Below are 15,000 nucleotides of genomic sequence, written 5' to 3' on the forward strand. Positions count from 1 at the left end.
ATATATATATATATATATATATATATATATATATATATATATATATATATATATATATATATATATATATATATATATATATAAGGGAAGCATATATATATATATATATATATATATATATATATATATATATATATATATAAGTATATATATATATATATATATATATATATATATATATACTTATATACACACAGTATATATGTATATAGTTAATATGTATAATCAGTTAATATGTATATTCTGAAAAAACAGTTAATACATATATTACCTGTCTCACTCAGGAATATACATAATACCTAAAAATTTATAGTTATTATACATGTTAGCTGAAATTTGGAGTCTTTTTATACATATTCCCTAAACTGAAAATTGAAGGGGTGAAGTGAAAATATGACAATAAGATATGAAAAAATAAAGTACGATACTAAAGTGACATTTGTAAATACGATAACTCTTGAGTGCTAATTACTAATTACTCACTCTCAATAGACCTATTAACAATATGACTATTGACTACTGCCCTTTGTCACGTCTTCTTTGTTTATTTCTCTGTTTATTTCTCTTTGTTTCAGTGTGACTTGTAGACCTTGGTAGTGAAAACTTCTAAGTCTGATTGTAAAATGGATTCTGAATCTGAAGGAGCAACATTTTGTGGAAGAACTAAAAGTGGCATAGCAAAAACAAAGAGTGCTAATTACACGTGATGAATATTTTGGAAACAGTAAATGAATTAATTACCAGCCAAGAGACGAAAGTCAAAAGCCCACTGCTAGTACTATCTAATAAAAATATGAGCTGTTGAACTGTGGTGACACTCAAAAACTGATAAGAAAACGCAAAGATGAAAAATCTGAACCAGTACACTTTGTATTCATTGAGGAGATTTAGTATTCTGAAAATTGGCAATACATTTTGAACAGGACATGGTGGCGACCGAGACAAAATGATAAAAATCTGTCAGAAAAAGTATGCAAACATCACACAAAGAGTCCATTAATCCAGTTCAAAAGTGGATGCATCGAGTGTCAGAAGAAAAAGAGACGACCTACCACTAAGGACAGTTGTACGACCAATCCTTACCAAAGAATTCGGAACACGAGGCCAATAAATGATCTCATTGATATGCAATCAATGAAGGGGGCGATTTTCATGGATTATGGTGTACCAAGACCATTTGACAAAATTCATTGTTCTTCGACGCCTTACATCAAAACGTGCAGCAGAGGTAGCCTATCAACTTTGGACATTTTTTCTGTTGTTCGGTGCTCCTCAAATTTTGCAAAGTGACAATGGGTCAGAATTTACTGCTCAAGTCATCGAAGAATTGAAAGTGATGTGGCCCTCACTTATTATGGTCCATGGAAAGCCCAGGCACCCTCAAAGCCAGGGGTCAGTAGAAAGAGCGAATGCTGACATCAAGGACATGCTGACAGCCTGGCTTGCTGACAATGAAACCACTGACTGGACTGTTGGTTTGAAATTTGTCCAGTTTCATAAAAATTCAAGTTTCCACAGTGGGATTAAGAGAACACCGTTTGCAGCATTATTTGGATCGGATGCCAAAATTGACTGACAACATCTTCTTTGCCTGATGAAATTATTTCTCGTCTTGAAAAGGAAGAAGATCTTCTGAATTTATTTGAGGTAAATATGTGATAATTTTCAAAGTTCTAGATATATATCAATAAATAAATAAATAAATAAATAAATAAATAAATAAATAAATAAATAAATAAATAAATAAATTAATAAATTATATAAAATTAAAATAATAAAAAATAAAAGAAAATAAAAAATAAAAATTTCATTTGATTTGATTTCATTCATGTTTCAGGAGCAAGCGGTTATGGCGCCAGGTATTTCTGAGCGGGAAGAAATCCTTGCTGCAGAAACAGCAGCTGAAAAGGAAGATCTTCTGAATTTATTTGAGGGTAAATATGCAATTATTTTGCTTCCCCCCAACTTCTCAGTCTGTGTTGTGCCTTGTCTCTCTCTCTCTGTCTATGTCTATTTTTCTTAGATATCTTTAATTTTATTTGATTACATTCATGTTTTTCAGAGCAAGCGGTTATGGCGCCCAGGTTTGGATACTTTCGATCATCATTACTGATGCCTGCTGAAGTCACTGCAAGCCCTGGTACACCAGCTAGCTGAGTACACCAACCCTGTAGAAACAGCAGCTTTGGATACTGCTACTTTCTGCCGGATGGGCCAGAGGAAGCAGGGCCTCTGTTGCTTGTCGTCCAAGATGAAACTTCCGGATCAGCATCACTGACACCTGCTGAAGTCCCTGCAAGCCCTGATACACCAGCCATTTCTCCACTGTCACTGTTCGTAATCAGGTCTTTGGAAAAAAAAAAGAGCGAGGGGAAGCCCAGGAACCACAAGCCCAGAAAATGGTGAAAAGGGAGTCGACGAGTCCTGACAGAAGAGAATGTTGGTGACAATGTCACTGTTTCAATCCCTAATGTTGATCGAGGAAGAACTGGTCCTAAAATTTGATTGGAGTCATTGTTGAAAGAGATCCACATGAGCTGTAACAAAAATTGCAACCAAAAGTGGTGTGCTAGACGGAAAATTTAGTAGAAATCAATTTGACATTTGCGGGCACGTTCTGTACTCCATTGAAGATATGGATATGCAAACGACACTCCCACTGGAGAAAAGAAGTCCAGGAGGTTTCTACTTGAGTGGAGGTCAAGGTTTTTGTGAGATGTAATTGTAACGGAACAAGAAGATGTCAGACAAAAAGATGTAAATGCTTTTAAATCTCAGCTGAAATGTAACTCAAGATGTCATTCTAAACTGCCATGTAACAACAAAGCGTAACAAAATGTCACTTTAGTATTGTCTTGGATTTTTACATATCATGTTTTACGAACAAAATGTGTTGGAAATAAATGAATATCAAGAGTTATCGTATTTTATTTTTCATATTGTATTCCCATATTTTCACTTCACCCTTTAAATTTTCAGTTTAGGGAATAAGTATAAAAAAAGCTTCTGAAATTTCAGGTAATATGTATAATAACTGAAATTTAAAATATTATGTATATTCCTGAGTGAAACAGGTAATATATGTATTAACTGTTTTTTTCAGGAATATAAAAGCAATTAACTGATTACATATTAACTGTAAACGTTAGAACTTCTATGAATATATACAGTTCCTTTGTTGGGCAAGTTTGATTGTCGATTAATATATATACATATAGTATATATATATATATATATATATATATATATATATATATAATACAGCCCTATATAAATATAAGTATATATATATATCATATATATATATATATATATACTATATATATATATATATATATATATACATAATATATATATATATATAGATATATATATATATATATATATATATATATATGTATGTATGTATATGATATATATATATATATATATATATATATATATATATATATATATATATATATATATCATATATATATATATATATATATATATATATATATATATATATATATATATATATATATATATATGTATATATATATATATATATATATATATATATATATATATATATATATATATATATATATTAGCGAAGGTGGACCATGGAAACGTATTCATCTCTACATAATTCTTTATTTCAACGTTTCGTAATAAAAAGCTTTATTACATCATCAGGGAATCTGTTAAATAATGAATAAAATTACTTTAAAAAATTGCTCTTAAAATCAATAAAATCCATAAAATACTTCACAGTTAAAATACAAGATAAAAACCAAAACAAAAACAAAAAAAGACATAGAAGCAAAAATCAAAGACCACAACCAACCGTATACCAAGAAGGCAGAAGACAGATATTGATAAAAATTAATATAGAGCTGTCTAGTAACAACCAAATTTAACCTTAAAACAGCTGGCAAGTAGAAAAGATTTGGTTGTTACTAGACCCGACAAAGGGAAGGGAACGGTCCTATTAGATCAACGGACTATAGTGAAAAATGTTGGCTATCTTAAGAGACCAAGGTAAGTTCACTGAAATTGGAACACCTGATTTTCACAATATCATAGCAACTGAGGACAAAATAAAACAGATTTTTACGTCTTTTAAAGAAAGAGAAAATTATAGATGATAATACATACCAAGATTTGTTTGTCACCGGATCATCCTTTGGAGTTTTATACGGTCTCCCAAAAAATACATAAGCCTAATACACCTATGAGACCAATCTTGCATCATATAATACACCTAATTATAAGTTAGCTAAATATTTGGTACCTCTTTTTAGAACCGCTGACTAAAATGATTTTACTCTCGGCAATTTTTTACTCTTTTAAGGATAAAGTTTTATTACAGGACGCTAATTTTAAATGGCCAGTTTAGATGTTGAATCTCTTTTTACTAATGTTCCTGTGGAAGAAACTATCGATATTATCTTACATAAACTTTTTCCTGAACCAGTTTTCTGTTTTAACAATTTTAATCGTACGTCTTTTTAAAACTCTTTTAGAACTGGCAGTGCTGGACACCGCCTTTGTTTTGATGGCAAACTTTTTAAACAAACTGACGGTGTAGCCATGGGCTCTCCTTTTGGGTCCTACTTTTGCCAACATCTTCATGTGCTCGCTGGAAGAGCGCATGTTAGATGAATGTCCACTTAGGTTCCACCCACTCTTTTATGGTAGGTATATTGATGACACCTTCGCCTTATTTAAGAATGATTGTGATATTGACTCGTTTTTAGCATATGTTAATACTAAACATAATAACATTAAGTTTACTGTAGAAAAAGAGGTGAACAATCAGTTGCCTTTCCTAGACGTTCTTGTTACTAGGGATAATGGATTTTTAATACTTCTGTTTTTAGAAAGAAGACTTTTACTGGTTTAGGATCCAATTACTATAGTTCTTGTTTTTATGACTTTAAACTGAACTCTATTTTTACTCTCCTCCACAGGGCTTTTTTATTACATCGAACTGGCAATCCTTCCATCAAGAAATTGGTTTCCTTTCTGCATATTTTGTGAATAATTGCTTCCCACAGAACTTGTTTTTTAAAAGCTCCGCATGTTTCTTAACAAACAATTCATAAATATCGCCAAACCTTGTACAGTACCAAAATTAGCTTTTTATGCCAAACTTCCATTTTACATGATGATTCTTTTCGACAAAGGTTCGCACAAATTGTTCATAAACATTATGGTGCCATTAATCTAAAATTAATCCCTAAAAATCCACTAACGATTGGTTCCTTTTTCAGATACAAAGATCGATTAAACCCTCTTTTAACCTCTAACGTGGTATTTACAGTAAGTATACTTGCCCTAAGTATAGCTCTGGGACATATGTCGTACCCACGAGGAGGTTACTGAGGGTCAGAATCAACTCTCATCGGGAATTAAGTTTTCGGACTGGCTGTAGGCTCTCCAATCCCGAGCATTCAAGCATAAGAAACCATTCGAAAAATTTGTAAGACATATATTGATAGAAACGATTTCTGTATCATAGGCCAAACAACTAATGTATGCGAACTGCCTATCCTGGAATCATTATTTATTAAACAACTAGTTCTAGTTAAATACCCAGACCTCCTCCACTCAGCTGTACCTGAGTTAACTTTTCTTATGCATTCTGTCTTCTGCCTTCTTGGTATAAGGTTGGTTAGCGGTCTTTGATTTTGCTTCTATGTCTTTTTTTGTTTTTGTTTTTTCGGTTTTTTTATCTTGTATTTTAACTGTGAAGTATTTTATGGATTTTATTGATTTTAAGAGCAATTTTTAAAGTAATTTTATTCATTATTTAACAGATTCCCTGATGATGTAATAAAGCTTTTTATTACGAAACGTTGGAAATAAAGAATTATGTAGAGATGAATACGTTTCCATGGTCCACCTTCGCGCTAATGTATACCACTGGCCGTCGCCTACTTCTGTTCTTTTGATATATATATATATATATATATATATATATATATATATATATATATATATATATATATATATATATATATATATATATATATATATATATATATATATATATATATATATATATATATATATATATATGACTTTTATCACATCACCGTGATTCATATACAATCAGTAAGCTTCAAACGTCTTTTAATATCCAATTCGCTCTACCTCGAAATAATATATTTTCATATATGTTACCGAAGGGGAATTTTTAGTTGATAATAAGTTTGTCGTCCCATGGGCTCAAACCAGCGATGGACAAGAACTCTACAGGACTACAGTGGACGCTTAACCCACATGGCTAGCAAGTGAGGTATAAGTGGATATCGGCGCCCATATACAAATATATCCTTTCGAACTCAGGTGTTTTGCATATATATATATATATATATATATATATATATATATATATATATATATATATATATATATATATATATATATATATATATATATATATATATATATATATATATATATATATATATATATATATATATATATATATATATATATATATATATATCATATATATATATATATATATATAGAATTACTAAAGGGACCTCATTCAAACTGGATGGTATCTAATGGAGTATTTATTCAAAAAACTTACCAGCTTTCTTGGACTAACAGTCCACATTATCAAGTATGCGTACAGTGACCAGACGCGTAGTCCAGCTGTATTTATATCTGTGTGCTGGGTCCTTTTAATCCTATAATTGCCTGGCTGCTCCTGTGTGACCCCCACCCCTACGTGACCTTGGCCTTTCTCTGCCCCCTTCTTCTTCCAGGTGTCCGTTTTCTGTCCATTTTCCGTGCGTTCTCTTGCGTTTTTCCTTCGTCTCCTTGTTACTGTGGAGTATGCGATTTTTAGGAGATTAGGTTACCCTAAGTATTGGTGGGAGTGGGCACATATCAAGGCAAGGAAAAACTATTCTGGGAGAGGGAAAGGATAGAAAAGGAACATTTGGTAGGGAAGAAAATAATTACAGTCCTGGACAACAACTCTATTGCACCCATCAACAGGAAGGTAGATAATTTCAAATTGATAGGCAGCTACAAAAACACCATTAGGAGTAAAATAATTAGAAACAAAAAGTCAGTAGAGGGGGAAGAGATTAGAGGGGCGCTATTTATGGCAGCATGTCAAGACTGTGAAGATGGGTAATATGGCGAAACTGGCAAATCCTGTAAAGAGCGAAGCAAACAACACCCGCAGAACATAAGGCTTTATAATCAGGCGTCGGTTGTTGCCAAACACTGTTGGGAAAATTATCATACAATAGACTGGGAAAATATGAGTTTTCTGTACAGGAACACCAACAAAACGGCCAAACTGGTTGTCGAGAAAACCTTCATAACATGCGCCAACTACACAATGACAGGGAACACCGGAAATTGCTTTGAAGATAGCATTTATAGAAAAATTGTATACTCCACAGTAGCAAGGGAACGAAGGAAAAACGCAAGAGAACGCACAGAAAACAGAAACCAGGAAGAAAAAGGGGACAGATAAAGGCCAAGGTCAAAAGGGGGTGGGGGTCACACAGGAGCAGCCAGGCGATTATAGGATTAAAAGGACCCAGCACACAGATATAAACACAGCTGGACTATGTGTCTGGTCACTGTACTGATACTTGATAATGTGGACTGTTGGTCCAAGAAAGCTTGTAACTTTTTCTGAATAAATACTCCATTAGATACCATCCAGTTTGAATGAGGTCCTTTTAGTGATTCAGCTATTGCACAGAACATTTGTGTATGTGATAAAGTATATATATACCCTATATATATATATATGTATATATATATATATATATATGTATATATATATATATATATATATATATATATATATATATATATATATATATATATATATATATATATATATATATATATATGATATATATCTATATTTTTTTAAATCAATCATTCACTGGTTCTTTTATTATTTCTTTGCAGGCTTTATTTATTGTTCTTGGATATACTTGAGCAAAGATAATTTTAGATTTAATAACAGGTTCTTTTATGTTAATTTAGTTTCAAATGTTTCCTTTTTAAAGATAAACTATAAATTCCACTTCCAAAAGTTTGCCATTTTTTGAGGTGTGCTTTTCTCTGAAGGCAAACAAGTTAACAGAAGTTGTTTACCTTGCTAAACGATTTATTATTTTTTTTATTAGTGATATTCTTCTGTTCAATCGACTTTTTTTTCCCATTTTAAGTCTGGAGAAAGTTTTCATCTTACGATCAGTATATACGAGAAATGCATCTTTGGTAAAGAGGTAACTGTCATCGAAACCAGTTATAAGATGAAAACGCATAAGGTATGAAAAGTAAATTTATAAAATATGGTTGACCTGGAGTGAATTAGTTGAACGAAAAAAATTTTTTAGCGCTGATTATATCAGTACAATTGCTAGCTGCATCAACCCACATCTCACGGTATATATAAACAATTTAATTGAATGAATCCCACTGGGACCCAAAAACGTAGCTGTTTTATTCAACATGTTAAAGACATTGTGAAAATCCGCGTGTTACTTTGAGGTGGATTGATTGCAACGGTTTTCATAAATGGAGCTCTAAACATGATGGAAATCAACGATGGACTTATCACACATGTCAAAAATGAAAATCCTAAACTCTCATTTCCAAGTGACGGCGGTCTTATCAAGATCAGCCAAACAGTTTGGCCAGCTGTGACGAAACAAAGTGAGAATACTCCCTTTTGCTCATCGGTTGGGATTCAAAGTGGCTCTCTCGTCGCAATTCCAGCAAAACCTTTGGCTACCAAGTAATGAGGAAATTTTGCCGACTGGGAAAAACCCTTCCCTACTCACCCGCTCTTAGGACACAGAGTTGCTAGCTCTCTCACCTTATTCGGTCAACATTTTCCGGTCCTTGAATGAATCATCATTAATCCACAAGGTGCAAATTAAATTATTATTTAAGGCTGTATCTGAAACAAACATTAAACTTTGGTAAATTATAGCTAAAGAATGGAAGCATGCTTGCAAAGTTCTATGTTGACAACTGTCTCTTGAGTTGTAAGATGAGTGGTGCTTCCGTATTTGAATAAACAAAATCAGTGAGATGAAAAGTACACCTCAGATGATACAAATCCTAAAGGGAATGTTAGATTGCTTGCCAATGTAATTCAAATATTCCCTGAAAACTTCTCTAAGAAGCAACAAGAACTGATAAAGAAGTTGGTAAAATTACGAATCTCTCTCTCTCTCTCTCTCTCTCTCTCTCTCTCATGCACACCGCACACACACACACATGCAAACATTAAGATATTACGTTGATATCAAGAACCGAAACAAACACTACTGTTATTGCCACTTATAGAGAAAAAATATCCAGTCATATATAAAAGAAATATTTGATCTAAATTGCAAAGATCGATCTGATATAAAGGATAATAAAGCAAACGCAAAAATATATTCTCTTATAGTTTCATACAAATCATGAACTTAGTTGGGCTTTCGATTTGAAAATAAATTGCTAAATAAAAGTGGATATTTTATTTATACTTAATAATCTCGTATCTCGTGATATTATGCGGAACAATTGCAGTTGCAGAAGAACTCAAATAGCGAAGCACATAATATCTATTTTTCTGAAAAGAATGGCCCCTATATCCACAAGCAGCTAGAATAATACTGAAATATCTATAACAGCCCAAGCACGTCACGCAATCACTACAACACTCACCTGTACCTCTCGTGCCTTCTCGTGCTTGCGGGCTATCAAGAGCCATCCGCTCCTGCACTTCTGTCACTCTGTCGGCACATTACTTTTTATTTCTCTTCTTCCTCTTTCCTCGGAACTCTTTTAAAGTGTATAACTTTTCTTAACTCCTTTGACTTATATGGGACAAAAATATCGCCCAAGACCTTGAGCCTCTCTTCACACATCCTAAAATCTAGTACAACACTGACTCCAAAATACGGACACATTTTGGAAACCCTCAGTTTCACCCAACAAATATTTTTTTTCATTTTGTTTATCAACCAGGCTTTCAGATACCTGCCCAGTCTTGTTTTCATAATGATAATTTCTAACTTTTCTTTTCTTCCAAACACCTCGTTAAGCATATACCCACAGCTTCACTATGAGCAAATACCATTGGAGTACAAAAAATTTACTCGACATTGCATTCACAGATGGATTTCTTATCTGATAACATGTGTTTACATCTCTTGGTGTTACCCTTCTGTCATTTCACTCAGAATATCAGTTATTTCCCTCACTTCATTTATAAAAAAAAAAAAAAAAAAAAAAACATTCTTTGGTTCTTTGGATACTACTTTCACTTTGAACTGAAAACACCATTTCTCCTTTCCATCAATAAAAATCTGCCTCCCTCCAATAGGTGCAATGGCTTTAGTCTGTTACTTCTTTGTTCCTGTCCTTATACTTTTTTGTTTTCAGGAAGAACCTTATAATGACCTTTTGTCACTTATATCTCTAGCCACTGTTTCTTAGAAAAAGTATATTACTCCACTGATAAAAACCGGAAATCTCTTCGAAAATCATCTTGTAATAAGTGTCTTTTATTTAAAGTCCATTTGTTAGATTAGATTTCTCTTTACATTTTCTTTCTTTAATGCTAACTTTCTAATGATGAAAAAGTTTTTGTTTATAATCCCCGGGAACATTTTATTATTTTTCATCAAGTTACATCTCTAGAGTTACCCTCCCATTGCATTCTTTATTATGATTCTTTGTTCTTACGAGTAACTAAACATTCACAACAGCTTTTCTTTTATGCGTTGGTATACGTTCTATTTCTACGATGTTTTCATCTTTTCCACTTATACGCACACGCACTGACACACCCACGTACATATATATATATATATATATATATATATATATATATATATATATATATATATATATATATATATATATATATATATATATATATATATATATATATATATATATATATATATATATATATATATATATATATATATATATATATATATATATATTGGTAAAAAATTTCAAATTATATGTAAACGAACAACCCGAAACTACCTCTAACATAAAGAAACCTGTTCTTTATTTGCCTTTAACCTTTCCTGGAACTCATGGTTACGATTTTAAAAAGCAATTAATTTCCATATTGTCCACTGATTACCCTCAACTAGATATCAAAATATATTCTATTTTGAAAAAATAAATTAGGTAATTTCTTTAAAATTAAAGACCCTATACCAACAAGCCTTCGGTCCAATCTGATCTATAAATGGTTGTGTAGTGGCTGTCATGCCACTTACGTTGGAAAACTACCAGATCAGCTTAGATGATATGGTTTGAATACCTCGGTAAGTCATTCCGTAAAGGCAATTATCTTTTAAGGCCTAGTTACATGCAATTATAGAACACAGTGAGGAGACTGGTCATCGTTTATATATTGATGATTTTTCTGTTTTAACCACTGCTCAATTTGCCGCAGACCTCGACATTTTAGAAGTACTATACTCCATCAAGATAAAGCTTTCTTTGGCTAGAAATGTGGCTGTAACATCAATCGTGTTTTTAGTATGTTTTACTGGTTTGTACATGTACTATTGTATTCGTTGTTAGCCCGCTGTTGGCCCAGCGTTCGACTCTCCGACCAGCCAATGGAGAATTACAGGAATTTATTTCTGGTGATAGAAATTCATTTCTCGTCATAATGTCGTTCGGATTCCACAATAAGCTGTAGGTCCCGTTGCTAGGTAACCAGTTGGTTCTTAGCCACGTAAAATAAAACTAATCCTTCAAGCCAGCCCTCGGAGAGTTGTTAATCATCTCAGTGGTCTGGTTAAACTAAGATATACTTAACTTTTGTACTCGTTGTCTTTGTACCTTCCGTTTTTGTGACTTTAAACTTGTATTTATATATTTATTTATCTGTTTATCTATTTATTTTGATTGGCCATCCTTTAAACGTTTTTTATCGTGTTTGTAGTAATTCTGCTGTATCATTATGAATTTTATTATAAGAAATTGTAATGTCATTATTATTTTAATCTGTAGGCTGATAAAGAGTGAGAGTACTGATCGAAACATGTCTTCATAAAGTTGTGCAAATGGTGTTCTGGGTTTTGGCCTTGGTGTCCTCACTGATACGTAGATGGCGCTTCCCTGCTGGCGTATCTATTGCTATATAATATACAGTATATATATATATATATATATATATATATATATATATATATATATATATATATATATATATATATATATATATATATATATATATATATATATATATATATATATATATATATATATATATATATATATATATATATATATATATATATATATATACACACAAATATTTCCATATTTCTGCCCAGTAAATAAATCATATATATGACCTTTTGTTTTGTTTCACAAAATAAAAGTAACTTTAAATTTGTTTGTGTTTTCTCTTAATTCAGTCACAAAATTATTTGGTTAAATTTTATTTTGTTATCTTGCTTGTTTGTGTTTTCTCTAATTCAGTCACAAAATTATTTGATAATCTACCCCGAGTTGTTTTTTTCTTCCTATTTACAAGTGCAATGGTGTATAGGTGCTGGAGTGTTAAGAAGTTTCATTGGTCATTATACGGAGACTGGTTTGTTTACCTCGGTCGTGGCGGGGCCTTATGAAGTCAGTGTGTGTACTTGGCTCTGAATTACTGTAAACGATGGCTCTCTCTTTCTCTATACTGGTGGAGCACATCTTCAAACAATTATTACTTCTACTGGAGTTTTTTTTTTTTTCAGTTGTCAGAGGTTCAGCTTTTGTGCTCCAGTTGATTGCTTGGTTGACTGTGGTCCCAGGCACACTCTCTTATCCAGCTCTGTGGTGGATTAGCCTTCATGGATCCTTGTGTGTGTGTGTGTGTGTGTGTGTGTGTGTGTGTACAGCACGCCTCTGCTGCCGTATGGAGTGGCCACTCCAAGTGCCTGTCTTGGTGGCATGCTTTGCCTGACTTCTAACTGTCCAGCTCCCTCCAGTGACGTGTGCCTTAAGACCGTCATACTGCCTAATGAATCTTGTTTTTCTGGTTAGCATTGAATCTTTAGTTGATTTTACTTTTTCTGTTTTTCACTTTCTCTATAATCATAGGAAACTGTAGTATACATGAGTTATATGATTTATAATTCTACAGTTTCTTCATGACATTTGATAACACATGAAGTTGAAAAATTTATAATCAAGTGAAATTATATTATTTCTAATATACTTTTTAGGGAAAGACATTACAAGAAGTTTATTTATTTATTTATTTATTTATCAATTTATTTATTTTTGCCACTCCCGAGGTCTTAGGTATTGGAAATGATGTGTCAAAATTATTTGTGTAAAATGTTCGGTAGGCTATACAGTAACTACCTGTCGAAGCTCACTACGACTAAAAGAATAAATTTTATTGAAAAATATGAAGTTTGATAATTACACTAAGAAAAGTCATGCACCTAACCAAAGTGATAGTGAAACTTGATAACGACAAGGAATGATGATTGGAAAAAAGTTGATACTACTAAGAATGTAAGAAAAAAAGTATGATAATGCGAATGAAAATAAATGTAGTCATAACCGATGATCATAAATAGTAAAATTTATATTTTTGCATCAAATAGAACCCCTTTTTCATAAATTCACACCAATATCTCAATCTCTTCATAAAACTTCGGAGGTTATAGTGCAGTGAAATCATGGTTTTCTCATAAAATGTTTTTACAAAAGAGAAACTTATTAGTTTAGAAAGGGTAACTCAGAGCATGCCATGCTATAGAAATAATTAAATATTAAGTATGGAAGAATTTTCTATAAATAATTTGTAAGTCCATTTCAACGCATAAATATTTAAGTTTAACATATTTGTTGAAATATGGCTTTAGAATACATTTTTATTGGCAGTTTTCAGTTTGTTCCTTTTCCAACTCTTACGTCGAGTGTCGTACGGAAAACATGGTGGCCAGTGCTGTCCAGAAAAAGAAACAGTTGGCCTATGTATAAAGAGAAAGAAAAAGACGAGAATGTGGTGCAAAGACTGGCTAAATAGGAGAGACATTGAATCGGCGCCATACAATATGTCTGTGAACATGATTATAGAAACTATACGAGAATGAGCATAAGCACGTTCCATACACTCCTCGCAAAGGTAGAGCCATTCATCCGAAAACAAGATACAAACATGGGACACAGAATAACAGCCTCAGTAGGTGGCTAGTGCCATCAGTGCACCTCGTGCGTTGCACTGTAGGCATTACTTATGGTTCTTTGCAGCGTGCCTTCGGCTCCTAGCTGCAACCCCTCTCTTTTACTGTGCCTCCTTTCATATTCTCTCTCTTCCATCTTACTTTCCACCCTCTTCTAACAATTGATTCATTGTGCAACTGCTAGGTTTTCCTCCTGTTACACCTATCACACCTTTTACTGCCAATATCCGTTTCAGCGCTGAATGACCTCATAGGTCCCAGTACTTGGCCTTTGGCCTAAAGTCTATATTCAATTCACAGCATAACAGCAGAGGCTCAACTGGAGGCTACGCTGAGAGTTTAAGCAACTGGGAGAGAGAGAGAGAGAGAGAGAGAGAGAGAGAGAGAGAGAGAGAGAGGAATTCGAATAGATATAAATTGACAATAATTAAAATGAGAGAGAGAGAGAGAGACAGACAGAGGGAGAGACTGGAATTCGTATGAATCAAAATTGCCAAAGGAACAGCTTCACTTTCTCCCTTTTTTTATTTTATAATGACAGTAGACATGTGGGTAACCATCCTTGAAAAATAAACATGGCTGACCCAAGGCTGAGTAAAACAGGAATATTTTTGTGTTACGTCTTTCCTTCTTGCCTTGGTAGAAATTATATGTCTAGGAAGATGTATCAAAAAATGTTTGTCATTCTGTCACAATTTTGAGATTACTCTGGGAACTTTAAGAATAGTTCAAGATATTTGGTGTCAGTACAGAGCGTCACGACTCTCTCTCTCTCTCTCTCTCTCTCTCTCTC

Source organism: Macrobrachium rosenbergii, chromosome 43 (assembly GCF_040412425.1).
Source record: "Macrobrachium rosenbergii isolate ZJJX-2024 chromosome 43, ASM4041242v1, whole genome shotgun sequence".
In the NCBI taxonomy this organism is placed as follows: domain Eukaryota; kingdom Metazoa; phylum Arthropoda; class Malacostraca; order Decapoda; family Palaemonidae; genus Macrobrachium; species Macrobrachium rosenbergii.